This window comes from Ischnura elegans, chromosome 5 (assembly GCF_921293095.1).
Source record: "Ischnura elegans chromosome 5, ioIscEleg1.1, whole genome shotgun sequence".
NCBI classification, from domain to species: Eukaryota; Metazoa; Arthropoda; class Insecta; order Odonata; family Coenagrionidae; genus Ischnura; species Ischnura elegans.
In genome coordinates, this window is record NC_060250.1 from 77,731,183 (window position 1) to 77,747,367 (window position 16,185).

The window sequence follows — 16,185 nt, forward strand, 5'->3', positions numbered from 1 at the left end:
ATCGATTCGCCTGATTTAACTTTTGTCGGATGAATGACATTTTCAGTCGTATTTTGTATGACATTCATGTTCAAAACTTGATTAACAAAAAAGTTATTAGCGATTAAAGCGTATCCAAGGAGATTCGTATCGATATAACTCGCACATGAATCGATCGAGCGGAATGGTCATCATTGCAAAAGTTGACCATTTTAATAATATTATTTATCTGAAAATTTCATTCCTCTAGCTTAAACGGTTGCTAAGATATTCAAGATTGCATGCTCCACAAAAAAATGGCGACAATGATTTTTCGCTTGCAGGACATTTTTCGGAATTTAATTATTAATTAACCAAGAGGGATACGGCGAAAGTAAGCTCAAACGTGAGGGTTCGGAGAACCCTCTAACGGTTTTTCTTAAAGATTCCAAATTTTCATATGGCACATGTCTCAACGCCGAAATCCAAGATTGAAAATTCGACCACCTCTACAATGGAAAATCGAAATCGTTTATTCCTCGGAATTGTTTCGACATATGAAAATTCCGAGATAGCCAAAAAATCAACCAAAAAATCTAGTATCTTGCGTTTCAAGGAATTTGTCCTGCGATGATTGCAAATTGGTCAAAAAAATTCTTTACGTAGTGCCATAAGGAAAGCATGGGGCACTTTCAAAAAATCATAAAAAATAGTAAATATCAAATCATCGCAATGACAACCACACCAAAAAATCAACCAAAAAATCTAGTTTAGGTCAAGGGAATGTCATGTTCCTCACATATTTATAAATACATAAAAAAAGTGAAAAAGTTTTAGTCCCATAAGGCTCCCATGTTAATTCAAGTCGATATATCTCGAAAACCAATCGACTTTTTCAACTTTTCAGATTTTTCCTCCCGATGAATATTTTTTTACTTTTACGTCCAATATTCCATATACCCACACATATCACAGTTTGGGCTGCTAATTTTGATGAATCACCCAATCAATGAATTACTTTCCAGCTTTAAATAGCGTAATTAGTAGTGACCTACCACATTAAGCAGAAGAGATGTTAGGAACGGAAAGAAGTTGATATAAAGTAATTTGGCTGTAAATAAAATTATCATATCCCCGGTCTCGCTCTACATTATTCCGCCGTGGAACATCCTCTATATCATTATTTAAGTCAATTAAAGCTTTCTTTAACAGTGATCAACTCAATTCAGGATATGTTTAACAGCAACTCTTGAAAAACCGTCTTGAATGATCATGAATATCATTTTAGCGTTTAAGACGACTTGTTCCAAGTTATTTCTTCAGGAAATCTCACACTCTCAGCGTGGAAAAGGACCTTTAAGAAGCCAAAATAGTGCTTTCCGCACATCACTTGTCCAAATTTACATCTTAACCTGCTCTTTACTTGATATAAGATAAGCACTTGTCTATTTTCCCACTTATTTATTTCTCCCGAACCAGGTTTCTTCACATAATGCCATTTTTTCACACGAAATTAGCTTTATGTGCCGAAACCTGAGTTGGTATAAATAAAGAAGCATGAAAATAGACAAGTGCTTTTATTATGCTAAATATATATAAGATTTCCACCTAATTACGCCTTGTATCTTTGACCTCTTCTTTTGAGTTTATCCTCCCGGCATTTTTAACCTGTGTGATTGTCTTTGCGTGCTTGTATGTGGTCGTGTAAGCGAGGGTCAATGCTTACCGGTTAAGAGACTAAGTTTGGTCCCCACGGTCTTTACTCTATCCCTGCAAAGCAATACAGTAAAATCTAGGTCGGTGAAAAACGCACGAATGTAACAAATTACGTCTGTTAAAGCATTTAATTTACCATTTTTATACTCTTTCCGTCATTTATCTCTCCTCTTCAAGTTGAGGATAGTCCTTCGCCCTATAAAAAGCCTTTAAATTTGCCTGTTAAACGTTGTCAATTCTTGTATAGATTTCCGCGGTCATCAAAATGGCATTTGAGAGATTCGGGCTCTTTGATGGCTTTTGTTGTTCAGAAGTGACAACTATTTGGAAAGCCATTTTGCTTCCATCTTCATATAAAATGCGTGAAATCTCGATAGCAACGTGTCTCACTTCCATGGAAAGTCACATGTATAAGGAAATACACCTCAAATCACAAAGGAATTCATAGCTGCTTATACCATCTTTCCCATGCACAGCTGGCAAGATTAACCTCTAGTCATAGTTAATTAGCAAACATTTTATCGTACCCTTGGCAGTTACAAAATCAAGCCTAATAAGACGCACATATTAAATAATCTGACGGTAAAGTTTGACTGTATGAAGCCACAAAGGGTTTTGCTACTCACTTCGGGACGTCCTTCCGTCACGAGAAAACAGAGCAAAGTTGTTGGATATCCCGGAGATTACTTATTCTTCATGTTAAATATGTGCAAAAATTTTGTTTTGAATGAAATTCACAAAAAATGACCTCCATATTTTTACAGCCCCAACGTGTAAGAAGGAGAAATTTTGAATGCCCTGGACATGAAAAATGCGAGTTTTGCACACAAATATATTCATTTGCGATCTGCATTACAACGAACGTGCAAATATTTATCGTTTACGTTTAAAACTTTGTCTTGCGTCGCATTCCCGTACTCCAACATACACACACATAAACAAACTTTACCTCCGACACGTGGACACCTCGAGGAGTCACGCTCGGCAGTTTAGCCCGTATAACCGGGTGACCTAGGGGGCACACATATAAATTTACCGCGGGAGATCCCTGGCACCCTACCGGTTCCGGACGTGCTTCGCGGTGGAGAGTCGAGGGCATTCTCGGACTGATGTGACTTTGCATACCGTTCGATGCCGAGCGACGTGACGCTGGGATATTCGTAAACGAGCCGTTTCACACAGAGGCCAAACTACGTATCGCTTTGGTTCGTATTCTGTCTTTTTTCGCCTAAATCTGCACACTACTCAATAGGCGTGTGGCAGGAGGCGTTAGAACACCAGTGTTTAACCAGTAAGAGAATTGTGGGAAATTGTGCGAATTGGACTGCTTTTGGCGTCATATGCTCAGCAGTCCATACCACCTTGTCAGGCATGTCTCAAATTTCCACAGAGGACAATGACGCCTCAGTAGCTTAACTGACTAAAGCATCGACCGGATATCGAGGAATCCGGGTTTGAATCCCGGTAAAGGCGAATGACATTTTTCCCTGTGAATTTTTTATCTAATTGTGGCTAGTCCCGGTGTACTTAAATCAGAAAGAGAATAATTGAATGTAATCTACCGGTTAAGTTAGGAGAATATTGCATGCCATCAATGCGCATTGCCCTATATTTAAGTATTTTAGACTCTATGAAAAGCGCATTCATAATCCCTTAGAATTTTCTTAGGATATATATTATCCTACAGTTTTCTACGTGTGTCATCTCACGAGAAATCAAAAATACTAATGTGCACTAAATTATTATGTTTAATCCGGTATGATATTTATTCCAGTCACTAAAAATATTTACCGAAGAAAATACTTAAATAATGCTAAATATATATTCCAGGCATCAGTAAGACACCCACTTCTTCGTTTTATCGATAGTTCGAATTTCTTAATAGTTACCATAAATATATTTTCCATACTTAAAAAACCATCGGAAGCATTACTTACTTGACTTGTATGCCTATTCTTAAACATCTTAAGCCCATTTAGTATACCTTTTATCTTTTCCCCTTTCATTGAGAGGTCAAACTAAGCCATTCCCATTTCTCGTTTCATTTGTTCTGCTAGAATAAGTCATAATTGGCACCTGGTGATATCACGCATGTCAATATTCTCCGCATTATTATATATACGTGGTTTCACAGCAATGGCAGAGCTTAAACTAACGTAACTACCATGTGTGAGTCTTACGGGTGAAAAAATACTGATCTTATCCCTACTTACACAACACTACGCACGCAATTTTCATCGGTTGAAAATATACCGTGTTGGGTACGTGGTGACTATTTCTGCGCAATTAATAGAAAATTTATTTATTACCTGCCAAATATACTGCTTTGGGTGAAGCGGATTAGTGATTTACGGTGGGGAAACTTAGACTACGAAGACAGAGGGAATAGAAGAGAATGAAGGCATACGAGATGCGAGTATATCAGAGAACGGAAAATGTGAGATTGACGGAGAGGAAAAGAAACGAAGAAGTGCTTTCCACATCGGAGGAATTCGAGGTAAGGGAGGAGGGGAAGGATGAAAGTAAGGATATATATAAAATGAAAGGGTGAAATGCGAATAGGCGTTTATGCTAATTAAAGTGGTTATTTCAAGTTGGGAGGGTCGCAGGCAGGGTGATTCGTAAAATTTTCCATGTGTTCCAACATTATCGGCATGCCTTAATTAATAATCAAATATACTCCCTTTTTACTTTCAGAAGGGCAGATAAATTATTTTTCTATGACCACCATACATGGTTGATTCACAATCATAATGCCACGCTGATGTTGCTCGCACTATTTTAATACAAAACATTGAACAATGCTAATACATGAGTATTTCCCAAAATGGAAAGGACAACACTTCCTCCAACTCATTGTGGTCTAAAAGCTCGCCATTTCATTCAATTCCCATAAATATCTTGCTACTTATTTCAGTGAAAATTTTAAGGATTATTCCGTGTCACACACTGAAAGGCATATGTTATAAATTGCATCAGTGATCTGATCCTAGCACGACACCTCCGAGTCTGTAGCGGCTCCCTATCCATTATGAGTTAAAATTATGCAACACGCTGTTCGTAGCCTTTTTATACGAAAGCTTCACTTCATTATCAAGCTTAAAAAAATGAAACCGTAACGAAACGAAAACACTCCGCTGAATATTTCTTCAAATAGGTTATCTTAAATTTCTATGTTGATGCGAAACTGAGCACAGTGTTCTCGTGTCAATTTTTATTTTTAGTTTGATATTTTAACACAGTAATTATACCTGATATTATGCTAGTAGTTCCCTAAGACGTATTGTTTCTTTATAACTTAAGAATTCATTTTTAAATTTTCAGCGCATTTGAATTACACCTGTTTATCTAATTTGGAATTATTGTTTATGAGAAGACACCGTGGTAAAATTTTGTTCATATTCATGCCTGGGGTTAAGATAATTGGGGCCAAGGTTCACTATATATACCCAGACCATTCGAAGTCGGTACCAGGTAGTCCGTAAGTTTAAAAAAAACATAATTCATGAGTAAGAGCGGTTTGGTAGGAGTGATATGCCCTCTTAACCACCCAAAGAAGTCCAAATGTTTTACAATGAAATCGAAAAGATCTCCTGTAATATGATTAGAAATTCATTCTCGGAAGTTCACCATAAATTTGAAAAAAAACTGTAACAGGCGAATTATGTACCTACTCAGTTAAATGTTTCCTTTTTTACAGGTATTATTACGGTAGCTTTATTTTACATATTTTTGATGATCTAAGAATAGAGTTTGCAGAATTTTTAGTTTTTATTAAAATAACCTAATATATTAAGTTGAATATATTATATATGCTGCAAATACTTCGCATTCAACGTTTTTCATGGCGCGGATCACTCATTTAGTCATTTTAGTTACCTAAACAAAATAAGGGTTGTTTATGGCATGCAACAAGTTTACAGGATATTCCTTTTAATGTATTTCATTCATGGCATAAGTTTTCTAGTAATTTCAAAATAATGAAAAGATATTTTGTATGCCGAATTTTATGCATGAATTTTTCTATGTCATCAGAAAAAAATGAGGAAGTAGTTTCAAAATATTTTTGAATGCTGTAATTGCTGGTTCATTTTAGTTTCCGTTCCCCTTTGGGGCCAAATAACATCCTATCTAGCTAGCGTGCAATTATTTATTACACTTTGCATTTTGAAACTCAACCATACATTCCTTTTTCATAATAAACTCTCTGTTCACGATGCAATGTTGTCTCGATTAGATATTAGGAGGCTTTAAAACTCTCTTCACGTGTTATACACGAAAGATAATTGTAAGTTTTAGTTCTATAATTATATACATTACTATCTAAAATTATAATATTTTCAGTTCTAGACAGAACACAAAGGAGGAGCGTATCATTTTAAATGACGCATAATAATAATAATAATAATAATAATAATATAATTTATTATTCTCGGATTTAAATCCGTTAGAACATTTATATGTAGCCAGATTTTAGCTCGGCAATAAATTTAACCAAATAAAATATTACCAGTTAACAAAAAATGGGATTATACAAAAACTTCAAGACAATTTAAACACAACAGAAGTAAATAAATTGTACCAATCAACAGAAACCAACATGCACAAAAGATTCAAGTCAAACAAGTGCAGCAGAAAACAACTTGAACAAATTAACAAAAATTAACACATAACAAAATTTTAGGGTCAATCTAATACAATGGAAGGAAAAATAAATTGAAACAATCGACAGAAATGAACATTTACAAAAACTTTCAAATCAATCAAAATAAAGCGTAGGAAAAGTATACAAAAACATCAGTAGAGAACACACAAAACACGTCTATGCAACGTACAAGCAGCCAGTCAGGATGAGCTGCCTAACATCAAGTGTAGTCTATTGCGGAACACTTGTAGGGATGAAGATTCCTTAAGTGTTATGGGGAGGCTATTCCATAATTTAGAGGCGGCAACTGTAAATGATTTTTGAAACGTCGTGGACCTATAATGTTATATATGGAGATAGTTCGGATCGGCTCTGGTAATGACATTTGGTAAAGTTGTTCTCTTGGGATAGAAATCCATGATGTATTGCGGTTCGTTATTTTTAAAGAGGGGAAACATGAAGCAGGCCAATTTAAACTTTCTTCTTGTTTTAATGTCCATCAAGGAGAGTTTTATGAGATAGGGGGTTATATGTTCATCTTTTCTCAAGTTGTATATGAATCTTACTGAGGAATTCATGAGGCGTTGAAGCTTAATATCAAGTTCGGCTGTAAGATCGTAAAACACCAGGCAACAGTAGTCGAAGTGTGGAAAAATTAGTGTAGAGACAAGCTGCTTTCTTACATGGATAGGAAGTAGTTTTTATGGAGTTTTAGTTGATGAAGAGCAGCATTAACTTTATTTGACACGTATAAAATTTGATCTTTCCATGAAAGGGTATTGCTAAATATGACCCCTAAATTTTTAGCCGCTTTTGTGTAAGGTATTGAAATTCCTTGAACTTCACTCGTTGGCATATCGGCAATATTTAGCCTATAAATTATCCTAGAGTGGCCGATTATCATTGATTTGGTTTTATTACTATTTATTTTTAAGCAGTTGTGTTGAGCCCATGACACAATAGCAGTTACTTCGTCGTTTACTAATTTAACAGTTTCGGAGAAATCGTGCGGGCGACAGTGTATATAAATTTGGAGATCGTCAGCGTACATCATGTATTTGCATTTTTTGATACATGCAGAAAGGTCTCTCACGTACAACGAAAACAGTAATGGCCCAAGAACTGATCCTTGAGGTACTCCATATGAGATAGACGCCCATTCAGACAAATTACCATTGGAGTCTTTTACTGATTGGCGTCGTCCGGTTAGGTATGAATTAAACCAATTTAATGACGAACAGGAAAAATTTAGATTTCTCAATTTTTGTAGGAGCAACTTATGGTTTACACAGTCAAAGGCTTTGCTAAAGTCGAACAGTACCAGTATGGTCAACAATTTTTTGTCAATAGAAGATCTGATGTCATCAGAAACTTTGATTAAAGCCGTTTGAGTAGAGAAGTTTTTGCGGAAACCTGACTGAAATGGATCAAATAACTTATTTGTTGTGAGGTAATCAACAGTTTGTTGAAATACTATCTTTTCAAGACATTTAGACATGGCGCAAAGTCGAATTTAAGTATACCGGGACTAGCCACGGTGATAACTTTTACGGGAGTCACCCGCACAATGGCGCAAAGTATTGATATTGGGCGGTAATCACAAGGGGAAGACGGACTTTTGACTTTCTTAATCGGACGAATAAGGGAAGATTTCCAAAGTGTGGGAAAAATTCCAGACATCAGCGAAGAGTTGAATATTTCAAGAAGAGCAGGAGTCACAACTTCAGAAGCAATTTTCAAATATTTAACAGAGATGTCATCTATACCAACTGAATTAGATTTCGACGCAGTGAGTGCCTTACGCAGAGCGTCTGGCGTAACATAATTATAGTAAAAATTTTTATCGTTATAAGGCACAAAGGCGACAAGAGAAGAAAAGTTTGTCAGGCGAGCATCAGCTGAGTTCAGGGGAGGAATACCACTCGTTGAAAAGTAGTTGTTTAGTTCATTTAGAGAGAGCCCACTTACGATTGAATTGTCCGGTTTTCTAATGAGTCCCAGGTTTTTAAGTTTTTTCCAGAGTTCATTGGGATAGGCTGGTTTAGAGAGCGCATTTGTGTAGTACTCTCTTTTTGAGTTCATCAAGGACTTTTTCACAAGGTTGCGTTGTATGACAAATAATTGGTAATAGGCAGGATTTTTCGTCCGAATGAAATTGCGTCTAAGTCTATCTCTTTCTTTGATTCGCTCCTTTATTGCTGGGGTAAACCATGGAGCTCTGGAACACTTAGGCTGTATGAGTCGTTTTGGAGCATGACGATCAAGGCACTCATGGAAAACAGAGTTGAAGCTTTGAAGCATTGCATTAACATTGAGAGAGTCGCACACATTTTTCCAATCAATGCTCAATAAGTCATCTTGGAAAGTTTCAACATTGAAACACGCATTACTTCTAATAACCAGAGGAGGCTGAGATTTTTTGGTAACATTAAATTTATAAGTTGCCATAATTTTATCATGGGCCGACAGAAATGGAACTGGAGATTGACTAAAAGAAGAGACTTTATCTCGTGAGCCAACAATGAAAAGATCGAGGAGCGTGTGGCTGTTCTCAGTATGATGAGTGGCATTCAACGGTAGAAGGTAAAGATCATTGGAATATATAAAATTATGCAAGAATGTGCTGTAATAGGTATCGCGGAACAAGTCTGCATTGAAATCACCAACAATTACAATATATTTAAACGTTGGGCTAAATTTGGAAAATACATTTTCAATATCTGACATATGCCCAACTTTTGGAGGTCGGTAGATAATGAATAATAGAAGTTTAGAAAAAGTTACCCCCGCTATTTCGATGACCAGGAACTCGGGTCGTTTCTCGTAGACCTGAGGCGATGTATCCAGGACCTTTGAGTGCAGCCTTTGGTGTATAAAGGCACCGACTCCACCACCAACTTTGTTAATCCTATCGTGACGGATGAGGTGATAGTTGTCCAGTCCCACCAAATCGTCAGAAATGCTAGGCTTCAACCACGTTTCAGTCAAGCAAATGATATCAGCTGGATTACATGTGAAGTGGTTTCAAAACTCGTCAATATGACCCATCAGAGACTAACAGTTAACGAGGCTTACTGTTATTTCACTCACAGATGTTTTGACTTTGGGAAACAGCGGGGGGGCCTCATGTTAATATAATTTACTAAGATCTTCTTCCTTGGAGATTAGAATACGCTCGCCACCGTCGCGAACTCGCGTATACACACGACCATTGCGTACCCATAAATATTTAATCTTCCCTTCCGATTTTAAGTTTTTGGCGGCGGCGTACATCTTCCTGTTTAAAGGGGTCAGCGATTCGTTCACATAAATCAAGTTGTCAACTGAATCGCTCCATCCAAGGTTTTTAATTGACAAATTCCTTTTCACCCTACGAGCCTCGAGCCTATTTTGGTGGCTTGCGGGATAGCATGCAGATGTAGATGTTCCTTGCGTTCCATGCGCGGTTTTTCTCGAAGACAGAGGACTTAATTTGTAACGCAGTACCAAACATTCCGTCTCGTTAGATCGAAACGGACGAATTGGACTGTATACTACTTCTTCATAGGGAATTCGATGAAATTTCTTTTGATCTCCCACGTTCATCCTCGATTAAAATCAACTTTAAAGTCTTTCTCTAAAACCTTTAGTGCTGCTGAGGGTCTGAAAGGCCACGAAAACAAGTAGTAATTCAATTACCCCGAATGAAGGAATTCCATGTCGTGGAAGGCAAAAGATTGGTCGGGATAACTGGAGAGTTATCAACTCACAGCTGAAATCACGATTCTTGCTGAAATTTTCCAATGCATAATCTCTTTCATCTTTCGCGGTTAGCAGCCCCACCCCCCCAACCTCACGAGCGAGTAGATAACTCCCTTGGTACAGTCATCGCACATGCCTTGCTGACAATTCGGAATCCCTTTGGTCTGTTTGGAGAGAAAAACCTTGTTGCTGACTCAGCTACCCTGAAATATTGAAAATAACCTGTAAATGCAGGTTACCGAGCCTACAAGGCCATTGAGTTAATCAGGAACGAAATGTGATCCGTGTACTACCGATCAACTACAAATAAACTACGCAAAAGAGACAAATTCTTTATGATGCACGCTGCTTAATCTTATTTCAAAATTAATATAATGCAAGCGATGAATTTTCCATGGAAATTCGGTTTACTATTTTTTATTACAAAGAAGCATAGATAAAAAATATTAGTTTGCTTTGAAATAGCAAAACAAACAAAATCATATTCCATTTTCACTAGCTTCCTCATCCATTTCGCCGAAAGATGTAAAGGTTTATAATGACGATTTAGGTGACTTAGTTTGATTCGAAATTCTGTTATTCTTAAACTATTAATAAGTTCCTACTCAAAATCAATCATCAAGCACACTTCTCACATTTGATAAATATTCAGAAATAGAAAACAGCAGCACCGTTTACTAATCAATGTTGAACACAGAAAAAACGTTCTTTTAGGCGTATAATCGACAAGGCATCATCTTCATTCAATTGTATTACCTTTAAAACTGGGAGAAACTTCACCATTGAGTTAGACGCAAAAAAAAGGGAACGCAAAAGTTATAAATAGAATTAACGTGATGTTTGTTTTCATAAATATAAGTCATATATTCACTCAAATACTCACTCTCAATGGTGTAAGTCCGCGCACGGTCGTAACAAAATGTATGAGAAGAGACACTTTATAATATTTACGTGATAGGAAATTCATAGTTTACATTGTATTGATTTTGAAGTTAAATACTATGCAGCGTATGCAAGGAAAAAGTTGGTGCGCGTTTCATTTGTATATAGTGCGTGTTTTATTTATTGTAGTTGCAGAGGTAGTACACGGTTCACAGTTCGTCCTGGTTAACTCAATGCTGAAAATATGCATAATTTAGGAAAAAACAGCTCCATCAATTTTTGCAACATTCAAAAAATATAAAATGAAACAAAATCGGGAGGCAGAAACTACGACGGTTTTCATAACTTTCAATACTGGAAGTGTTTCAATTTCAAATTCTCAAATGGATACGCGGGAAAGACTCCTAAATACCAGCTGCCTTGATCGCATCACCGAATGCCTCGGTGAACACCAATGGTTTAAAGAACGCACACGCCAATCTCCCGATTTCCGCGGAGCGAATTTTCTCCTCTCGTTAATTTTCCAAATGGTTTGCCAAAATCGGGAGCGTAATTGCATTAATACTTGATTCCGTAATCATTGCCGTTTCGCGTGAATTCTTCCTTTCGATGTGGGCGTGAAATCTTAATCCAATCAAGCAGCACTCTCTCGACGTTTCCGCTGAATGCATATCATTCATTGCTTTTCCCAATTCAACGCGTCAATATTTCTTACGATATCGCTGATCTAATCTACGCTCTCGCCGCGGCACTATATGCTCCTCACTGAAGATAAAGTGTAGCAGTGTAGCAGATTTTACCAAGTGTGTGTTTCGACTCAATAGCCCACTTAGCCCTTGGATCCACCACTGGAGTGTAGTAGATGATTTTGGGAAAATATAACTGAACACTTTTGTGCAATGTGGCAACCCCCACTTAATTCGATCTTACCTAGTGTGTGCAGTGAAGTTTTCTCGGGTTTCACACCGGGTCAGGTCCTCCATTACTCCTTCCAACGTTTCGATGAACAACTCGCCCATCGTCTTCAGGGATTCAGGAATCCAATACCAATTCCTCAAAGTCTCGGGGTCTTGAGGAATTGGTATTGGATTCCTGAATCCCTGAAGACGATGGGCGAGTTGTTCATCGAAACGTTGGAAGGAGTAATGGAGGACCTGACCCGGTGTGAAACCCGGGAAAACTACACTGCAATTTTTCGGCGGGAAAAAAACCAAAAATTATATTACCTAGTGTGTGTTTCGTCCCAATCGGGGGGGGGGGGGGAATCTATAGCTCCCTTAGCCCCTTAGATCCGCCGCTGAAGTGTAGTAGATGATTTTGGGACCAAAAGGGCCCATTTCCCAAACATTAACTGCCGCAACTGAAAGCATACCGTAGGTATGAAATCGTTTCAGGCTTGACGAGGGGAAATGTTACACATCCGTGATAGTATACAGGGTGGCTGGTCAGGGTCGGTCAGACCAGGTCGGCTGGTTTGCAATCGTCGAGGGCCCCGAGCATAGGGGGCCCCCCACAACCCTCGCGTTTATCGTGAAGCGTGTATGATGTATAGGTGTAATAAAAAAAGACTCGAGTCACTGAACCGAATTTTTACGCAATCATAAATTTATATTTCTTCATTAGTTGCCTTAAATTGTACGCATACTCATTGGTAAAATGTTACACAAATAAAAATAAAAGCGCCAGAAGATAAAAAAGAACCTAATGCATTTTTCAAATGTTTAATCGAAAAGGTTATTAAAGAGTTTATTTTTAGATTTCATCGCCGCTTCAATGAAAAAATTCACTAAATAATAGGTAATAGAGCCATAATATATTATTAAATTGTAAAAGCTGTGAAATTCTCTCTTTTCATAGTGTTTTTTCTCAGGAAAGTTTTGTTTTTTTATTAAATTTTATCTGGTTTTATAGAGCCATAATCGCGTCATACTCTGTTTCCGGGCAAGCAATTTCCTAAAATTTTCCGGGGCAGGACCCCCCGATATGATGGTGGCGGCCGAAGGCCCCCAATCACCCCAGAACGCCAATGTGGCTGGTGCATGACTAGATATTATCAAATATCTGCAGAATATTTAATATTTAAATAATAATTATGAAAAAAGTGTGTAAAAATAGGGAAGTAAGTAATTTGGATTACCAGATGGTACAATGCTTTGGATAACATAAATAACATTGTTTTTATGCAAGATGGCGCACAACCTCACTTTACAAACGTCGTGCGTGCGTGGTTGGATGATAAGTTTCCAGGACGCTGGTTTAGGAGAAGCGGACCTCATGAGTGGCCTGCAAGAAGTCCAGACCTGACACCATGTGACTTTTTTATGAGGCTGGGCGAAAGATACCGGACAAAACCACGCACACTGGAGAATTTGGCAGCAAGAATTCATGAAATTATCAACAATATCCCACCCGACTTCCTCCAGATGACCGTGGACTCCATACCTGGCCGCTTGAGACGATTTGCTGATACCAGAGCCGCCTAAATTGAATTATAAAGTATGAATGAAGATTCTCTTATATGACCGAAGGCATGATATGAATTTTAAAAAATAGTGCTGCTGGTATAGTATTCATTCGTATATTTTTCAATACCTATTTATATACCAACCACTCTGTATAAAAAAAACAAATATCATAGTAATTTCCACACTCAAATATACAACTCCACTATCGACCATGATTTCAACACTATATCATTTTCAAGGTGATGAAACACCTTGAATTTCACCCTCCCCACTTTGTTGTCTGTTTCATGCAAGAAGATTGTAGTATGCTGCAGGGGGCACCACTGGTTTCGAGCGTGGAGCGAAGTGTGGCTGAAATGGGGGCGCTTGATTCGGACCAGCTACCAGAGGACCAAAACATTGACAATCGCATAAGGGTCAATGCTTACTTTCTGGTGAAATTAATAATCTATGGAACGCACAATCTAAAGGTTTTTTTTTTACTTCATTGGCAGGCTTCGTGAAGTTATGACTCAAACATCTTTTTCCAGGGAAAAATTATTATCAATAACCACGGTTACGCTCTACAACCAGTTCAGCTGAAAATAAAATTTTACGAGAGAGAAATAGTCATTTACATGCACTTTTACTGGTGTTTAATTTTATTATAGCCAACGGAAAACTTACAATTATATTAACAATGTATATTTTCAAGGATATCCCTCACCAGTAAAGTGGCCAACTGACACAGAGTTTATGCATTGATAGAGGTATCGCGAATGACGGGGAAAATGCGATGACAATCACTGACTATATACTAGTGATTATGGCCGCATTTTTCACTAAATGCAGTTCATTTTCAGAGCAAAACTTAGCCACCTCAAAATATCAGTCGGAGACTAAGTCCGAAAATTGTCAAACCAAGATGGCAGAACTTTGACCACGCTAAAAACTTGGAAACAGCGCCTCTAAATATTTACAACCTCCTTGGTTTCATGTCATCGACCTTCACTTGTTCATGTAAACTTCTCCCTTCACACTCCCCGCACACCACTTCCATATACACCCCCTCCTTCTACCTTCGCCCTGGTATCAATACACGAGAGTGTCTCTTCCATCACCTTAAAAATAACATATAGTGTGAAAACTTTGTTCGGTAATGGGGTTATATATTATTGTGTGTAAATTACCATTTGTTGTTTATATTTTATAGTGGCTAAGGTAGTGAGGGTTCTTATAAATAGGGGTACAATAGCAGGATTAGCAGAACATAGTGACAGGTATTCCATCAGACCGTACGAGCTAATCGAGTACGTTCAAGAAGGATAGGGGGAGGAAGAGGAGGATAAGCACGGGAGTTACTTCGAGGATATAGAGGACGTATACAACCTCCCTTATAAAATAATTATATTTATGACCTTTCATTTCAGTAGAGAATTCTTATAAATCTATTTTTTAAATAAATAAAATATCGTCAGTGTTTATCATAATCTCACAATTTAACGTACCTGATGGCAAATTCTTAACACCGGTTCACTGTGAATATATGCATTGACGTTTGACAAAGTATTATAGCGAGCCGTATTTCACCTACTGTTACTACGCTACTCTTGATTCATAATATCCTGGAAAGTATCTTTCTTTATGGGAAGTACTGCAAGCCCAATTTCTTCGAGTACCCCAGATGAATCGCGGATCATTTTTCAGCAGTGCTCGTTTTTCCACGCGTCCACTGACTTACACGCAAACTTAATTGCATGTCTTTCTCGTTTGCCTTTGCATTTCTCCTGTCCCTCAGGAACAGAGATACGTGAAGATCGTTGCGCGAGAATAGTTTCGCCTACACAGTCACGGTATATATCAAAACAAATTGGTCAACCGCTACTGGCATTTGACTGTTAGTACTAAGTCTCACACCTAGTTGATCATTTCCTCCGTATACTATGAATGACCCTGATTCAACGACCTATTGAATGTTGAAGACATCTAAGTTTTACATTTAGTTTGCAGTGGACGGGTTTCCTCCAAACTATGGTTGCTCAACTTCACACCGCTAAAGTCTTCAACAAAATGGAGCTATAACAAAAATTCGAATCTGAATTGATCATTTTAGATTGTGCGTTCCCACCTGATAGAGAAAATAATTTAATAGACGTCAAAAATAGTAAAACGTCCTGCGACTAGAGTATTACTTCGACTTGAAAAATACGTAGTCATTTACAAATTTAAACATTTTGAATCCAAAATAAAAATGACTTATAAAATAACCGCATTATATTAACAGTATTAGTCGTGCTTTTGCCTATTCCTTTGGAATGATCAAATAAAATGCTTAGAAGACACACTTGAATGCAAGTGAAAAAAACGGGGAAGATTGTCGCTGACATTCGTCGATATAACCTTAATCATAGAACGTACCCTGAAAAGTGTTCTACAACACATTATCTTCATAAGGCTTAACTTCAACGTATATATTACACCATATCCATGGAGTAATTACGCATCTGACTATGATATAAAGAAAAAACAATTACTTCATTAATGCTCTTTATGGTACCTCAGTATAATACCAACAGAATGGAAACATAGTTATGGTTTTTCCACAGAATTGTATCTCGTATTACCAAGTACATGATTGATTATTTTAATTGAAAAAATAAGAGGAAATGCTTCTATTAAATACTAAACTTAGCTACTTTGGCCAAATGCTAAAATTTAGCATATTCCCAAAGATTGATAATATAATTCCATCCACATTTCAATGATGAACTATCGATCTCTAGTGCAGGATTAGAGCGA